The following is a 17,778-nucleotide window of genomic DNA, read 5'->3' on the forward strand; positions in this document are numbered from 1 at the left end:
AGAATAGAAACATTCCAAGGTCATAGATTTGAGAAATGGTACCATGTGGCTCAGCTGCCAGCAATCAATTCAAGCTAATAGGAACTCCTAGCTCCACCAAAACCAAGTGCAGTCCACATCTCCAGAGGACTCTGCACTTAATTACAGTGGCCAACAAATTAGGAGAGTTGTGCTAAGCCCAGGCAGTTGGTGGAAGAATGAAGACCAGATAATCCTTCATCTGCAACTAATTAAGCTCAGTTTCAGGGGCTAACATTTAATGACTGCTACCCCAGAGTGCCTTTTAAAGGAGACAGTGGCAGAAACAGCACCACAAAACCAGGAATGTCCCTTTCTTCCCCTTGGCCCCACAAGAAGCTTGGAGTCCTTGAACCAGCTTTCCATACTGTAACCTTGCATTCCAAGCAAACCTGATAAACACTGTTCCAGAATCTATTGTTCTCCTTGGAATCGTAGTCTGTGTATACTGTGATGTGAATAGAGATGTGCAACAAAACTGTAAAGTTCTAAAATGATTACCTGTTGGGAAGGGTACTAGTGTGAAGGTCTACTCGTCAGTGCTCAGAAGCTTATCAAAAACAGCCCAGACCCTGGCACACAAAATAAGCCTTCATGAATTAAGAAGTTTAAATACTTCCCTGTGGCCTATTCATGACCAACACAACTTGGGTATATTTGGCTTCCACATCACAGTTTATCATCAAAGAAAGTCAAGACAGGAAATTGAATATAGCTGAAACCTGGAAGCAAGAGCTGACACAGAAGCCATGGAGAGGGGCTGCTTACTGGCTTGATACCCATGGCTTGTTCAAGACCACCGGCCTAGGGTTAGCAACACCCACAATGGACTGAGTCCTTCCCTCATCAATCACTAAGAAAATGTCCTACCAACTTGTCTACAGCCCAATCTATGGAGGCATTTTCTCAATTGAGGTTCCCTGATCTCTGATGACTTTAGCTTGTGTCAGGTTAACATAAAACTAGCCAGTACAGAAATTCATGAACTAGAAACATTGAAAACAATATGAAGAGTCATGTAAGAACCAGTTCTGTGAGAAGATAAAAACTGACAGATCTTTATCTCAACCAAACTCCGGAGAGAGAAGACCCAAATTAATAGAAGTGAATATCAAAACATTACATCAGACACCAAAAAATTTCAGAATATTGTAAGGAATGCTTTTAAGAATATGTGCTCCATTTAGCTGAGAAACCTAAAGGAAATGGATGAGTATCTAGAATATCTAGATCTCTAAAATCTAGAATATCAAGATTCAGTCAAATTAAACCAAGAAGTCAATATCCTAAATAGACCCATAGCAAATGAGATTGAAAAAGTAATAAAAAGCCATCTAGCTTTAAAAGATAAAATTAAATCCAGGGCCCAATGGGTTCACAGTAGAATTCTATCAGATGTTCAGACATCTACAGCCAATCCTCCCTAAAACTATTGAAAAAAGTAGAAACAGGTGGACCACTCCCACACTCCTATGATGCCAGTGGCACTCTAATACCAAAGCAGTGAAGCCAACAAAAAAGGAAAACTACCATCCAATATTTTTAACAAACAGACTCAAAACGATCAATAAATAAACAAAGCAGAGACATATTAAAAAGAGTATCCACCATGACCAAGTTAACTTTATCCCTGACATGCAGGAATGGTTGAACATACGCAAGTCAGTAAATATAATAAACACTCAGATGGACTTAAAGGCAAAAATCTCATTATCATCTTAATGGATAAAGAAAAAGTCTATAAAAATCCATCTTGCCTTTGTAATAAAATTCATATAACATAGGACTAGAGGGAATATCCCTCAACATATAAAAGCTATACATGAGAAACCCACAGCCAACATCATCCTACATGGAGGAAAAATTTCAAGCAATGACACTGAAGTCAGTCATGAAAAAGGAATGTTCACTATCCCCTCTCCTTTTTAATACTGTGTTCAAAGCACTAACCAGAGCAGTACAGCTAGAGAAGGTAATTAAAAGAATGCAAACAAATAAAAAAGGATACAAACAGGGAAAGAAGAAGCCAAACTATCCCATTTTGAGGATGACATGACATTATAGATTAATGCTCCAAAAATATATATTGAAAGCTTCTAGAAACAATTTATTAAAACTTAGCAAGGTGGCAAGATACAGAATCAACTTGCACAAATCAATAGATTTTTCCATATATCAACAATAAACACACAGAGAAGATTATGGACACACTTCCATTCACAGTATCCTCAGAGAAAATAAAATATCTAGGCATAAACCTAACCAATAGAGGGGGGACTTCTACAATGAAAATTTTATACCTCTGAATAAAGAAATAAAGACACTAGACAATGGAAAGCCATCTCATGCTCATATGTTGGTAGAATTAACATTGTGAAGATAGCCATTTTACCAACAGCTATTTACATATTTGATGCAATCGCAATCAAAATCCCCATCTTACGTTTCAGCCACTTAATATTTGACAAAGGTACCAAAAATATAAGCTGGATAAAAGCGTCTTCAACAAATGGTGCTGAGAAAACTGGATGTCCATGTATAGAAGAATAAAAATAGACCTGTATCTATCACCTTGCACAAAAACTATCGCCTTGCATCAAAATGGGTCAAAGGCCTAAACATGAAGACTGAAACTGCTAGAAGAAAACGTAGACAATAGAACCCTTAAATTAGGTGTAGGAAAGGACTTTCTAGATAGGACTTCATTTACCCAGGAATTAAGGCCACCAATTGACAAGTGGAACTTTATGAAACTGAAGAGCTTCTGTGCAGCTAAAGAACTGGGTGAGGAGAAAGCATAGAGAATGGGAGAGTGCCTTTGCTGGCTAGACATTCAACAGGGTTAGTATCCACAATATAGAAAGAACTCAAAAGCACACAGAATGGGAGAGTGCCTTTGCTGGTTAGACATTCAACAGGGTTAGTATCCACAACATACAAAGAACTCAAAAGCACACAGAATGGGAGAGTGCCTTTGCTGGCTAGACATTCAACAGGGTTAGTATCCACAATATAGAAAGAACTCAAAAGCACACAGAATGGGAGAGTGCCTTTGCTGGTTAGACATTCAACAGGGTTAGTATCCACAACATACAAAGAACTCAAAAGCACACAGAATGGGAGAGTGCCTTTGCTGGTTAGACATTCAACAGGGTTAGTATCCACAACATACAAAGAACTCAAAAGCACACAGAATGGGAGAGTGCCTTTGCTGGTTAGACATTCAACAACAGGATTAGTATCCACAATATAGAAAGAACCCAAAAGCACAGAGTCAAAACAAACAAAAGCCTCATCTGAGAAATGGACCTGAGACCCAAACAAGGAGTTCTCAAAAGAAAGAAAAAAAAAAGACTAAGAGATATCTCAAAAAATGTTCATTTCTAGAAATTAGGGAAATGTAAACTAAAACAACTTTTGAGAGTTCATTTTATCCCAGTCTGAATTGCAAGAATTGACAAAACAACTGGTAACAAATGCTGGAGAGGATTCAGGGAAAAGGAAACCCTCATTCAGTGTTGCTGGGTTGCAAACTGGCACAGCCACTCTGGAAATCAGTGGAGAATTCTCCTAAAGCTATAGTTCAATCTACCACATGAGGCAGCTATACCACCCCTTGGCATATAGTCAAAGGGCTTGACAGCTTACTCCACAGATACTTGTTCAGCCACGTACTCTATTCACAATACCTAAGAAACAGAAACAACTTAAATGTCCTTCAACTGATAAATGGATAATGAAAACCGTGATGCAGATACACTATGAAATACTGCTTACCTGTTCACTAAAGTGAAATCGTGAACTTTGCAGGATGGAAGTAGAAAAGGTCATATTGAGTGAGGTAACCCAGACCCAGAAAGACAAATGTCACATGTTGTGTTATTGGAGGCTCCTAGCTCCAAATCTTCAGGTGTGAGTACATGTCATGGAGTAACTACAAAAATTAAGAAAGTAAAAAGATAACCATTGCTAGAGTGACGGACCGTGGAAGCAAGAGAGGGGAATCACGGGGTACTCATGGTCTGATTGAGGAAATGGAAAAATGGGGGGCTCTAGTTATGGGGAGACAGAGGAAGGAGAGGAAATAAAACAGTAAGAATTCCTGAAAAAGTTGTAGGGAATCATACTGTTTATATATATGCATGTGAACATGTACATGTATGTATATATAGTTTAAATGAAATTTTCTCAACTGAACTGGCAATGCTGTCTCCTCGAATCAAAGACCATCTAACAAAACCCTAGACCAGGCGTGAGAAATCCTCTTTTGAATTGTTAGTCAGGGTTGCTCAAGGGACTCCCAAAACATTACAAAACATTGCTATCACCCTTTATTTCAACCACACCCAGCCCTGAAACGGTTCTGTCACTCTGCCTTCCTCTCCTCCCTCAGTCCCCAGAAGGTACAGCACTTCACTCTCCAGTGATCCCATTTCCGAGCAAAGTAAGGTGAGCAGGGGGGAGGGGCTGTGGCCTGACTCAGTAAAACCCTTGTCTGGCAACCATAAGGCTGTGGGTTTGGCCCTCGACACTATGAAAGATGAATAAAGACACAAAAATGGGAGTCATTAATCTCACTCGGGACTGAAGAGATGACTTGGTGACTAAAGTACTTGCCAAGAGAACATGAGGACCTAAGTTCACCAGAGTCCATGTAAAGCTAGGCACAGCAATAACCATCTGACCTGGCCAGGGTGGCACATGCCTTCAATCCCACCACTTGGGAAGCAGAGACACACAGAGCTCTGTGAGTTTGAGGCCAGCCTGGTCTACATAGGAAGTTCTAGGATAGCCAGAGCTACATAGTGAGACCCTGTCTCAAAAAAAAAAAAAAGGTAAGAAAACTCTGACCTGTCACTAATGAACCCTTCTAGACTCAACAACTCCCAGATAGCCTATACCCCATCCGCCCAGACCTCCAGGAACCCCACATTAGCACCTCCCTCTAGTTGTCTGGCTCTCACCTACTGGCTCCACATTCATCGCCATCCAGCATTATCAGTGGTAGAGGCCACAAAAGATGAAGAGTGAGTAGAGCTGTCACCACCCGTGGAGTTGGTATTCAGCTCACTGGCGTGTGAGTGCCTCTCAGCACTGTCATCAGCTGCCCATCGTACCTTAACACCTCTTACCAAGCCTGTGAACCACCACTCAGATTTGCTCCACCTAATCAACACTCTGCAGGCACAACTCACATGGAAAGGGACAGAGATACGAAGTCCCTTCATTTACAAGAACCGTCATTTAGCACTCTACCCTCTGTAATCTGACCAAGATATTCCTACCCCATAAGCCAGAGATGGCATGGAGGCCTTCACACATGCTTGCTTGGTCCACATAGCATTTTTTAAGAAAAAAAAATGGGTACATCCATTGGAATTTTGAATGACTAAACAGAGATCTAGATCTCTGACTTTAAAAGTAAACCTAAGGGGTTAGCGGATTGCTCAACTGGAACACACGTGCACACAGATCTGAGTTCAAATCCCCAGTACCCACATAAAAGCCAAGTATTGTGGCACATGTCTGTAGTGCCAGCACTGGACAGACAGATGGGAAGCTCCCTGAAGTTCATCAGCCGGCCAGCCTAGCAGAACTGATGAACTTTGTGTTTTGTGAAGGAACCAGTGTCAAAAATAAGTGGACAGTAACTGAGAAAGACAACTCATGCTGACATCTGGCCTACACAAACACAAACACACACACACACACACACACACACTAGGGAGATCTGAGGCTGAGCATGTACTTCAGTGTTAAAACACACATTTAGAATGTGTAATTTCCAAACCAAGGGGGAAGTGCAGGGAGTTCTAGCAACCAGAAGCCTGTATTTCAGAGGTGACACGTAGCTCTGGGACAGCTGTGGGCCAGACTTGCCTGTCCCGCCTGTGAGAGTCCTTGCTCAGCTCACATCACCTTAACTCAGCCCAGGAGACTCATGTGAGGGTAACCCGTGGAGACCTCACACACATGTATGCTGCCCCCCGCAGAAGGAAGGCAGTAGGTTTCAGCGACAAAAAGGTCACATGCATGGGAGGCTGGAGTAACTGACTCAGGGACGCTTCTATGGCTTGTACAGAGTCTCACTGACTTTGTTCCTTTAGAGATCCTGAAGGCCAGTGACAGTTGCAGACTGAATGAGAAATGACAGGAACACAAAAGCAGAGCAGCAACCCTTCCCAAGCTTGTGCCACACCTACCTTGCTAACAGGACGGAGCTGGTGCTGGTACCACTGTGCCTCAACACTGGCAGCATCCCGTGGTGACTGCAGGAATTTACAATGCCCCCTCTGGATTAGGTTAAGAATGTGCCAGCTCTAGCCCGATTCCTCTGTGCTGTGATAGACATCATGACCACAAGACACATGGAGGGGAAAGAGCTTATTTTGTTGTCCATGACACAGTCTGTCCCCGGGGGAAATCCAGGCAGGAACTCAAGAATCTGGAAGCAGGAACTGAAGTAGAGACTGCTGTAGAACACATTTGTCGATGCTGTGGAATTTTTGTTTGAATGATGCAAAAAGATGTGTTATATTCCTTTATGTTGCATTTGTTTAACTCTGTGAAGCTGTGTTACTTTGCCTGTCTAAAATACCTGGTGGCCTAGTAAAGAGCTCAATGGCCAATAGTGAAGCAGGAGACAGGGTAGGCGGGGCTGGCGGGCAGAATAAATTGGAGGAGGAGGAGGAGATGAAGTAACAAGAAAAGGGGCCAGCCACCCAGTCACCCAGCCACCCAGCCACCCAGCCACCCAGCCACCCAGCCATCCAGCCACAGGGTAAGGTTACAGAATTAAAAAAAGGGAAAGCCCAGAGGCAAAAGGTAGATGAGATAATTTAAGAAAAGCAGGCTAGACATAAGCCAAGCTAAAGCGAGGCATTGATCAGTAATAATAAACCTCTGTGTGTAATTATTGAGGAACTGGGTGGTGGGTCCCCAAAGAGCAAAGACCAAAACAGTAAAACAACCAACAACAAGAGACCAGGAGGACTGTTGCTTCCTGGCTTGCTCCTCATGCTTCCTCAGCGTGTTTTCTTACACACCCCAGGACCACAGCGAGCCGGACCCTCCCATGTCAATCATTAATCCAGAAGAAACCCCATAGATATGCCTGCAGGCCAGCTGGCAGGGTAAGTCCTTAGTTAAATTTCTGTCTTCCCAAGTGACTCTAGTTTATGTCAAGTTGACAAAACTAGGCAGCGCACAGTCCTTATCCCTGCCAAATACTGTGCTTTAGAGACCCTGATGGAGGCAGGGTCCCGCAAAGACAAGCTCGCGGCTCTCCGCTCCTTGAGGCTTCCCTGGGGAGACTTCATCCCACAGCACTGCATTGCCATGTCCCCGGGATGATCCAAGCACCTACATTTCCACCGCATAGGCAGCCCTAGGCAAACAGGCCTCCTCGTATTAAACGGCTAAACAAATCAGAAGTTTTGTTCCACATCCAGCCAAAGCCCCAGTGAAGAGGACACCCTGCTGTTCAGTGGCATCGGGACATAGGAGGGTGCGCAGCACCCAGAGAAGACCTAGCAGGCTCAGGAAATGACATCATGCTCCAAGCCTCAAGCTACCGAAGGGCACCCAGGCTGGAAGGTGGTCATCACACAGGGGCAGTTGTCAAAGCCGGTTTCCTGATTGGCCAGCCCAGGTCAGGAACAGTGCCCAAGCTCCTCACCCACTGCCCGCTCTATGTAGAGGACACCTGGCACCAGGGAGCGGCGTGAAGGGACAGTGATGGTACATGGTGTTTACTCAACATCCTTCTCTGACCTCCTTGATTATGGAACTCCAGTTCTGTTCTGGAGACAATATGACAAGCTTGGAAAACTCCTACCTTCCCAGTTTGCCAAACCCGTGCTACGATTCCCAGAAATATAAATCCCCAAAAAGGGAACTACTGCTTTATTTTTTTAATCATGGACTTAAAGACGCTGACACGAGCCCCATAAGTACAACAGCCCTCCCTACTTGCCAGCATTGACGAAGTGGGTTGACATAAGAACCAGGGGGAGGGAGGGAAGGAGGGAGGGAGGGAGAGAGGGAGGGAGGGAGGGAGAGAGACAGAGAGAGAGAGAGAAAAGAACCAGGGAGAGGAAGTTAGAGAGAACCTAGGTGTTAGGCGCATTCAAGAACCAGAGGGACCCTGCCCTTGGAGGAGGATGCCATAAGGCTAATGATCTTGTTCTGCCTATAGTCACAGCCGTTGAACCTAGAACTCCCAGATTTCACTCCCAAGGGCAGAAAACCACCAAAGGCCACCTTCCTGACCTGACATCGGAGAACCACTGGCTGGTGACTGCAGGAGGAGGAGATAGGAACCATTAAGTCTGGCTGCTAAGAGAGGCACAGACAGTAACATATGACTAGAGGTGACTCTGGGCTCTTAGCATCCGCACGGTGGGGGGGGGGGGAGGGGTGGAAACAAAGGACCAGACTTGGAAAGCAGGTGGGATCTTAGATGTGTCTTAATGCCTTCTTATATACTGTGGGGAAAACCACGGGGTTTGAACAGATGATTGGCAGATTTCATTTGCGTTTTGTTCCAGAACCAGAATTATTGCTAATGGGGTGGCGGGAGGGAGGGAGGGATGTGCCTCATCCAGGGAAACAATTCTTCTGGGTGTCTTGTGTTTCTGTACTTCTGTGAAAAGACAGAAAGCTTTTATTTGAAGTTCTTTTCAAGGCCATTTAGATAGCAAGCAGCCTTGTGTAAGAGATACAGCCTCTCCCTGGAACCAAGAACAGTTTTTTTGTTCTTGTTTTGTTTTTTAATATACAGGCAAATAACAAAGTCTCTTGTGGGCAAAACTGGGACAAGATTGTTTGCAGACTCTTTCATAGGACCGGGCTTCCTAGACTCTAGGTGCTTAGTGCATATACACACCCACCTGGGTCACAGTTCCCAGTGGGCCTGGGGCTGGGGGAGGATTACAGAAACGCCAAACACATTTCTTGAGGAACTGATCCGTTCTAGCCCAGGAAGCTTCTCTCACCGTCTACAACACTGAGGCTTGCTGACTTGAGAACCGGCAGCAGGGCAGGCTCCGACTGCTTCCCAGTCTCTAGTGCCTCTCACAGACAGGACTGGCAGGAGCACAGCCGAGAGAAGGCTGCTGTGGAACTCCAGGGCAGAAGATGGTAGTCATTCCTGAGGAGGACATGGCAATAGGTGGCTTTCTAGGCAGAGAGGAGCAGTGCAGGGGATCTGCAGGGGTGTTAGCCAGGGGGCAGGGCTTTGGTTCAACCTTGGACAGGCAAGCTCTATAGACACAGCAAGCTCTTGGGTGCCTTCTTGCTCTGTCTCTGGGCTGCATTAGTGTTCCCTCATAATGCCAACTGCAGACTTTGGGGAATCAAATTCCTGAAACTGGAACCGGGAAGCTGGATTACTTACAGTTCTAAAGGTGAGTCTACCCATTTTCTGTGCTAAGTGGAAAAGCACTTGTGGTGCTTTGAAAGAAAATGGCCACATACTGAGTGGCACTATTAGGAGGTATGGCCTCACTGGAGGAAGTGTGTTATTGTGGAGGCAGGCTTTGAGGTCTCATACATGCTCAAGCCATGCCCAGTGACACAGTCAACTTCCTGTTGCCTGTGGATCAAGATTAGACCTCTCAGCTCCTCTCCATTACCACACCTGCCTGCAAGTCAGTAACCATGACGATAACAGACTAAACCTCTGAACTGTTAACCAGCCCCAGTGAAACTTTTTCCTTTATAAGAGTTACCATGGTCATGGTGTCTCTTCACAGCAATGAAAACCCTAAGACAACACTGGCCTGTTAAAAACCAACAGCATTCACGCAATCCTCAAAATTCTCATAGAAAACTGTGTGTGGTAGTTCCTGTCTATAACCCCAGCCCATGGGAAGCTGAGGCAAAAGAATCACAAGTTCTAGGCCCTCCTGGGGTATATAGTAGGACTCCCTGTCTCAAAAAAAATGCCCACCTAAAAAATGAGATGGTCAACAGCCAGTGTGCATGGACCATTGTTCAACTTCTACCCGTTTTGGAGTCACTGAGTTCTGACTTGCCAAGAAAACTGTCACATCTTTGTGTGAAGAGACTTCCTAGCAAGCAGCTCCAAGTGTTGGTCTAAGTAGACACTGGATCTGTCAGAGAGCTTGCTGACCCTCAAAAACTGCCTTCCAGCAAAATAATCAGGATGCCTCATGTCAGTTTTACTGGGAATGGTCCCAATCCACAGCACTGGAATGCTACTGACACAGAGGTTAGCAACACAGGCCAGGTCTGCCGGGCCTTCATTCTAACAGAAAAGATGGAGTTAAAAAAAAAATCACAGAAGCCCATATTGGGGCCAGGGTAACAGAGCTCAGAGGACTTCCTTGAGAAAGCTCTTCAGGACAGGCTGAGGCTCTAATCTGATTTAAAGAGTAAGAACATTTGAACTCTTTTCACCTTTGCAGAGACCATATCAAATTGGCATTACTGCTGCCACACCTCTTGAGGGCAGGCCCCGAGAGCAGAAGAAAGTGGCCTGGCCACGACAGGCGACAGTGAGATTAATATGTTGAAGGTTCCCTTTTTGCAGCACAGCAGGAGGAAGCCCTGTTTGACTCACTTGAATGCCTTCCTGACCTTCTCATACCCTAGAAATGAGCAGAATGTTTGGCATACATGAGGTTCAAAAGATGTACGTTGAGCGTTGGCATTAGCAATTACTCAAGAAAACAGCAGAAATTTAATTGGGACTTGAAGTCAGAGCCTCAGATACTCTTTTCTAAAAAAGACACAACATACTCTGAAGAGTCGTTTTCTTATATGAAGGAGTTAGGGTCTCGTGTAGCCCAAGCTGACGTTGAAGTTGCTATATAGCCAACGATGACCTTGAACTCCTGAACTTCCCGCCTCCACCTCCTCAGGGCTAGGATTATAGGCATGTGTCACCATGCCTAGTGTTCTGGTTATGTTCTTATTTCCTCATACCCCATCCAAGTAATTGGGGAGAGCACTGAGAGGAGATGTGTGTGTGTGTGTGTGTGTGTGTGTGTGTGTCAGAGAGAGAGAGATAGAGAGAGAGAGAGAGAGAGAGAGAGAGAGAACATGTCTGTGTGTGAGACTGAGGAGGACAGGAAGAGAGAGACTGAGAGACAGTGTGTGTGTGTGTGTGTGTGTGTGTGTGTGTGTGTGTGTGTCTCCATTTCTGCTGAGACAACCACTCAACCACTGGAAGCTCATACACAAGATTACGTCTGTAGTGAACAAGTAGACCCTTTCTTTTATTATCCCCAAAGACTACAGTCTAGCCACGTGTATAATATTTACACTGTATGGCATGTGGTAAGCACTTGAGAGATTACTCACAAAGAGCTACATCTAATTTAAACACCAACATTTTACTGCTTTATTAAAAATTGAACATCAGCTGGGCGGTGGTGGCGCATGCCTTTAATCCCAGCACTCGGAAGGCAGAGGCAGGCGGATCTCTGTGAGTTCGAGGCCAGGCTGGACCGATAGCCTCCAAAACAATACAGAGAAACCCTGTCTCATAAAAACCAAAAAAAAAAAAATTGAACATCAGCAGATTCTGGTATGGATTAAGGGGGCAAGCCCCAGTCCCTCGGAGATTCTCAGGAACCACTCTGCCTATCTCAGATAGATTTTGACTTCTGGTATAATGGGCACCCTGATATTGTACTAGGTTGGCAGCAATGCTAACATGGTTTGAGTAAAATACATTAAAATAGTTGTTCCTTAATTTTTTTCTCAATGCTTTGAATTGAATCAAGAGCCTTGCACATCCTATGAACACACCCAACCACTGAACTACACTCACAGCTGTCCCCTTTTTAACTACAAAGCCTTAAAAATTATTGGGGCAGGGGATAGAAATCATTCAGTGATTAAAAGCATGTATTGTTGCTCTTCCAGAGGCCCTTAGTTCAGTTCCCAGTACCCACAGCTACCTGTAACTACAGCTCCAGAAGATCAACTGGCCTCTGCTACTCTCCACAGGTACTGCATTCACACACACACACACACAATTAAAAAAATTAAGTTAATTTTGGAGATACCAAAATAGTTCAGTTGGTAAAGATATTTGCCACCCATCCTGACAAAGTGTGATCCCCAAGACCCACCTGGTAAAAGAACCCATTCCAATTCCCCACAAGTTGTTGCCATCATGCACACACAAAATGTAAAAAAAAATAAAAAATACATTTCAATTACTTTTTCCTATAAAACTTTGCACGTCATGTAGCTTGCTAGAGCTGTGACTCTCCATCCCCAGTCAAGAACTGCTGAGTCAGAACCTGTGCCCAGAACCTGCTCCTGACAGAGCATTGCCTGCACCTGGGAGCTCAGAAAGACAGGCCTGGGAGGAATGCTGGGATGATCTGCTCCCAGCTGACTCTACCATACATCCAGAAAACGGCACTTGAGGATCTTGGTTTCAACCTTTACAAAGATAAAACTGAAGCCTCCAATAACCACTTCTTAGAAGCCTGTGGCTCCAGCATCCACTACATGTGCTACATGTGCCAACCTCCCTGCCAGTTCCTGGGTCCCAGAAATTTCAGCCGGCCGAAGGAAGCCGGTGGCGAACAGAGGCTTAGTCCACTCACACTACAAATATGAGTGCTGTAGGCCAGGCATTTTACAGACAGCAGAAGAGAATCGCTTACAGTTCTGGAGGCAGTGGAGTCCAACTGAAGTTTTGAAGCTTCGGTGTCTAGCGGAGATCCAGGCCTCTGCACTCGCTGGAAGGGAGGAACAAATGCCCCCAAGCCCCCTTCAGAAAGGCACTCAGCCCAGTTAAGACGTGGAGTCCTCGTGCGTGCACCAGTCTCCTGAAGCTCCTCCCCCTACTATGCTTCACTAGAGACACCTTTCTCTGCTGTTTTGTGAGTATTTTGCCTGTAAATGCATTGTGTGTGTCTTCATCTTGTGTGCCTGGTGTGTCTGGTGTCTGCAGAGGTCAGAAGGGGTCACAGTCCCCGGAACTGGAGTTATAGTTACGGATGGTTTGTACCCACTCTTCTTGGAATTGAACCCCACTCCTCTGCAAGACCAGTAAGTGGTCTTAGCCACTGAGCCATCCCTCAAGTCTGGAATCACTTTTAATACAGAAATTTTTTTCTCAATATATGTTTTTACTTAAATTAGAAACATGCAGGCATGCTTCACATGTCAATCCCAGCTCCCGTTCCCACCCCTCCTCCCTTGTCCCTCCACCAGCCCCCACCCAATCCCCACATCATTCTCCAGGAAGGGTGAGGCCCTCCTTGGAGGATCTCTAAAGTCTGTCATTTCATCCAGGACAGGACCTAGGCCCTCCCCCATGTGTCCAGGCTGAGAGAACATCCCTCCATGTGGAATGAGCTCCCAAAGATTATTCATACGCCATGCTAAACCCTGATCTTCTACCCAAGGCCCCAGAGATTTCTGAGGTCTCCTCACTGACACCACATTCATGGAGTCTGGGTGAGCTCCCCCTTGTCCAGTCAGCTGTGTTTGTGGAATACAGAAAGAGTTCAAGGATACAGTCATCCAAGCCACAGCAGCTGGCTTCCCTCATGCCCGCCAAGACTAGAGCGAGCTTGCCTCCTGCCCTGCAGAGCCAGGAGCGCACTTAATTGCAGGTGTGCTGAGTAAGCGTGGTGACGACTGAGTGGGATGAGTGTCGAGACTGCTATTTTTACCTGTAACGACAGGCTGTGGTGGACAACCCTAGCCGTTGTTTTGGGATTGTTTTTAAAATATTCCTGTGACACAGTGAGTTTGTTCCCTCACTATCACGTTGTATGGAAAACTACTGCAAACGAAATCACCGCCACCAGCCCGTTGGTTCCACACTTCCTCTTTCCTTTGCCCCGTGCCCCACACCCCCTCCATGGTCCACACCTGACCTTACTCCCCGGAGTCTGGAAATCATAGGCCCGCGATAACTAAGCTTCCCCGCAGTCCAGGACTTACCACTTTTACCTCTCCCCTCTTGAACCCTTGAAGTCTATTCTTCCCTGGAAAGATAGCAGGTTAGCTATGACCACATCTAGACCCTCAGCCCGTGGAGATTCCACTCTGGTTTCCACCTCTGAAACTTTACCTGAGAACTGTGGCAGTGCCTGGAATAGAGCATACTTTCGCAACTGTGCAACCGGGAATAGAGCATACTTTCACAACCGTGCAACCTGGAATAGAGCATACTTTCACAACCATGCAACCTGGAATAGAGCATATTTTCCCAACCGTGCAACCTGGAATAGAGCAACCGTGTGGCTGTGTGCTGTTGGCTCAAGGGACAGATAAGTCGTTCACCCCACCAGCTGCTTGCAATTGAGAGTCAGTAACAACACGAGGGACTACAAAAGGCACAGATGATTTATTAACATTTTATTTATGTGATTTTAATTATCACAGCAGGTAGCATTTAAGAGAATTTGCTTCAAATAAATACAAAATGCACCACCATAACCTTAAATATAATAATGCATTCTTTATTTAAAGTACCCCATAAAAGATGGCATAGCGGTACATAGCAAGGATTCTAGTACTTGGGAGGCCATAGCAGGAGGAATGAGTTCCAAGCAACCTAAATCAACACAGCAAACCTAAGGCTAGTCCCAGGTATATACTGAGACCCTATCTTAGCAAAACCAGAAAGCACGAGACTTACTTTACAGGAGCATAAAGCAGGCTGACATCATGCATGCACCACAGCTGCCTCCACTCAACAGATGAGAACACGGGCACTCCTGCTGCCAGGGAAAGCATCTAGCTTGCAGCCTTCAAGCAATAGGCAATGTGCTCTGTCTTACCCCGTCAGGGGGAAAAAACGCACCAATGAGATGGTTTCAACAGGCCATTTGTTCCCTCAGAGTTCCAGAGGCTAGAACCGTGTGTTTCCTGTGACTCCCAGTTTCTGGTAGCTGCTGTCAAGTTTGGCGCTCCTAGGACTATGGACATACTACCTGAATCTGCCTTCCTTCCAGAGGACTCCCTGCACTCCTTGGGCCAGTGTCTGAGTTCCTGTTTAGACTCTCAGGGCGTGAGACATTAAAAGATGCAGGGTAAGCCATGATAAACTCCTAGGATGTAAGCATGGTTTCTACATTCTCTAAATCAAGGTTGTAGCCAGATGGCATGAGGGCTGTCATCACAGTTCTTGGAAGGTTGATACAAGGGAATTGCTGCAAGTTTGAAGGCAGACTAAGACAAAGAACAAGAAGTACCAGGCCTGTCGACGTTACTGTTAAGACCTTAAGCCAAGAAACAAAAACCCAAATAACAAAAGTTAGAAATCCTCAAAACAAAGCTAGCTCCACCAGACCCCTCGGTCACGGTTTTAGAGGAAAGGTCAGCAAAGTCTGCTCCTTTGTCCTGGATAGTTTATGTTGAAGAACTGCGGTGCAGCTTAGGACCTGGGATCTCGCCTCACACAAACCTCTTAAGTTGGGGGTGGGGTGGGGATGGGGGTTTCTGAGCCCTGGGAGAGGCTGCAGCTTATGCCACCTTCCACCGGGATGACACGTGCCCGGAAGACATAGTACCTCCAGAGTGGCAGATAAACACCTGGTGACCACACTGCCTTCTAGAAACTGCACAGGAGGCAGGGCCAGCTTCCACCAGGCTTGTACAAGCCTGCCGCACCAAGGTAATAAAACACCAGCGGCAGGATCAGTGCGCGGATATTGATGAGAACAAAATTTCTGTTCCCCAGGTTCCCAGAATGCGCCCCGGGTTTCAAGAGGATGAAGGAATGCCCCGGCCTTCCCTAGGCACCCGCCATCAGCATCATTTCCCAACTGTGCAAGGGAGCTTGCATAGGAACCTCCTCCTCCAACTCCAGCCAGCTGTGGTTCTCCATGGCCGACGCTAGAGGGCGCGCCACTAAAACTTTTCTGTTCTAATCGGCGAGCAGGTTCAGGGAGGTGACCGCCACAGGTGCAGCTTGTCTTGCTGGGCCCTGGTTCGCACTGGAATCTCCGTACCCACCGAGTAAACCCATGAGTTCACCTGCTCCTCTGTGCGCTTGCTTTAGCGCCCGTTCCTTGAAGCGGAGGTGTAAGACCAGGGGGGTCTAGCTCAGGCTAACTGGGAGGGGACAGATGACTTTCCCAGGATGTTTACAAGGGAGCAGCAAGTCTCCAGAGGAAAGTCATAAGTAATTCCTCAAATCAAGAATCTGCTAAAACCGCAGCATGAAGACGCTACCTTTATAGCCGGTCTCTCAAACAAACAAAGCAAACAAATGCCAAGGAAAAACTTAAGGCGGCTTTGGAGTTTAGTTTCTCCTCCCCACCCTCCTGTGCCCAAAGCCGTCATGTTTCCACTAAAAGTCATAAAGCAGCCCTGTTTGTTCTCGATGGTTTCTTGGTTTCCACTTGTTGAGTATGGCAGGACCTCACTGTCGCCGTCCCCCGCCCCAGTGTGCTGGCCGCAGTGGCCAGTGTTTATGGACAGACTCCCAGTCCTTCCTTGGAGGTCTGCATAGATTTCCCAAGGGAAGGAGCAAGCACTGATGTGTAAACCGACACAGCTTTCTGGGGAAGGCCTGCCAGGTCCCCGGGCTCCGACCCTCATTGTTCAGCCCACCCACTTCCCAGGGCTCCTCTCCAAGAGAGCCGGAAACAGGAGCTGGGAGAGCCACACACTGCAAAGTGATTCCGTTCCTGCCACGCAAACACCAGCTCCGCCCCGCCCCCCGCGCCCCCATGATCAATTGCTTTTCCAAAGAAGCAAAAACTTGGACAGGATCCCTTCTAAGAGTTTCTTGGAGAGGAATAGCCTGGGACATGGGGCAGGAGAGAGCCCAAAGAAATGCCAAGGGGTTAGACCCTGGGAAAACCAGTACTCTCCGATGCGTTGGTTTTACTGTTCTTTTTGAATAGAACATTTTTTTTTATATTACAGAGGCAATCCTTGTTAGAACCAGGAAACGATAGAAATACAAAGAAATTTGGTAACCTTCCCCTAAAGTCTAGGATCTACTTAGAACAAGGAAGAAACTTCTGCTATAGTTTTGAGCCTTGTCAACAAGGCATCCTTGTAGCTCGAATCTTTCTCTGCTGGCAGAGCATGGGGAGAATGGCCAGGCCCCATAACATCAGATAATTAGGGACATAGCAGGGCTTGCCCAGTTTTAGTCATGAACAAATTTCCTCAAAATCAAAGTACTTTTGTTTCCTATATCCAGGGGAATGAGGCACAACACTTCTCACATCGTAGAACACATTGTTCTGCCCGTTCCTAGAGTTAGAACTACATGAAATGGGAGGTTTTGTTCCCATTTGTTCTTAAAATAATAATTCACAATAGACACGTAAGCTGGTGTTTTCCCATGAGTTAAGATGACAGCTTCACGGGTCTACTGGCAATTACTTTTTTATAAAAACTAACTTTTATATAGGTCCATTGTCATGAAATGTTCATAAAGCAAGGTCAAGGTCAGAAATGTGTTTTACAAAGTTCCCAGGGTGTCTATAACAAATAGAGGACAACTCAGCCCCTTCAACCATGTCTCCCCTTCCTCCCAGGGTTGAAGGTGTTACTTGTGATTTCATCTGCATCTCTGGAACTCAGTGGTGCCCCTTGAGGTCCATTCCGACCTGCCTCCTGAGGGATTCTGGGCATGGTGGTAGGTGTTGGGCCGGGGATTGAACCCCAAAGTTTCAGGCACACTACAAATGAGCTATCCCTCTGGCCCAGGCCTTTTGTGTTTTTACCAGCCATTCCAGAATGTTTTACAATAGCGTGTGAGAAGTACTGAGAAAAGTAAGACGCCATAATCCTGGG

The 17,778-nt window shown here is 46.0% G+C and overlaps 1 long non-coding RNA gene across 1 annotated transcript; it reads left to right on the forward strand.

Moving 5' to 3' along the window:
• The first annotated feature begins 12,395 nt into the window (after nucleotides 1–12,395).
• On the forward strand, nucleotides 12,396–16,332 carry LOC110343075. The gene is made up of 3 exons (XR_002385277.2): nucleotides 12,396–12,887; nucleotides 14,862–15,053; nucleotides 15,704–16,332. It is a non-coding gene; the product is annotated as an uncharacterized LOC110343075 (long non-coding RNA).
• The last annotated feature ends 1,446 nt before the right edge of the window (nucleotides 16,333–17,778 follow it).

Source organism: Mesocricetus auratus, unplaced genomic scaffold, assembly GCF_017639785.1.
Source record: "Mesocricetus auratus isolate SY011 unplaced genomic scaffold, BCM_Maur_2.0 Super-Scaffold_100009, whole genome shotgun sequence".
Taxonomy (NCBI): Eukaryota; Metazoa; Chordata; class Mammalia; order Rodentia; family Cricetidae; genus Mesocricetus; species Mesocricetus auratus.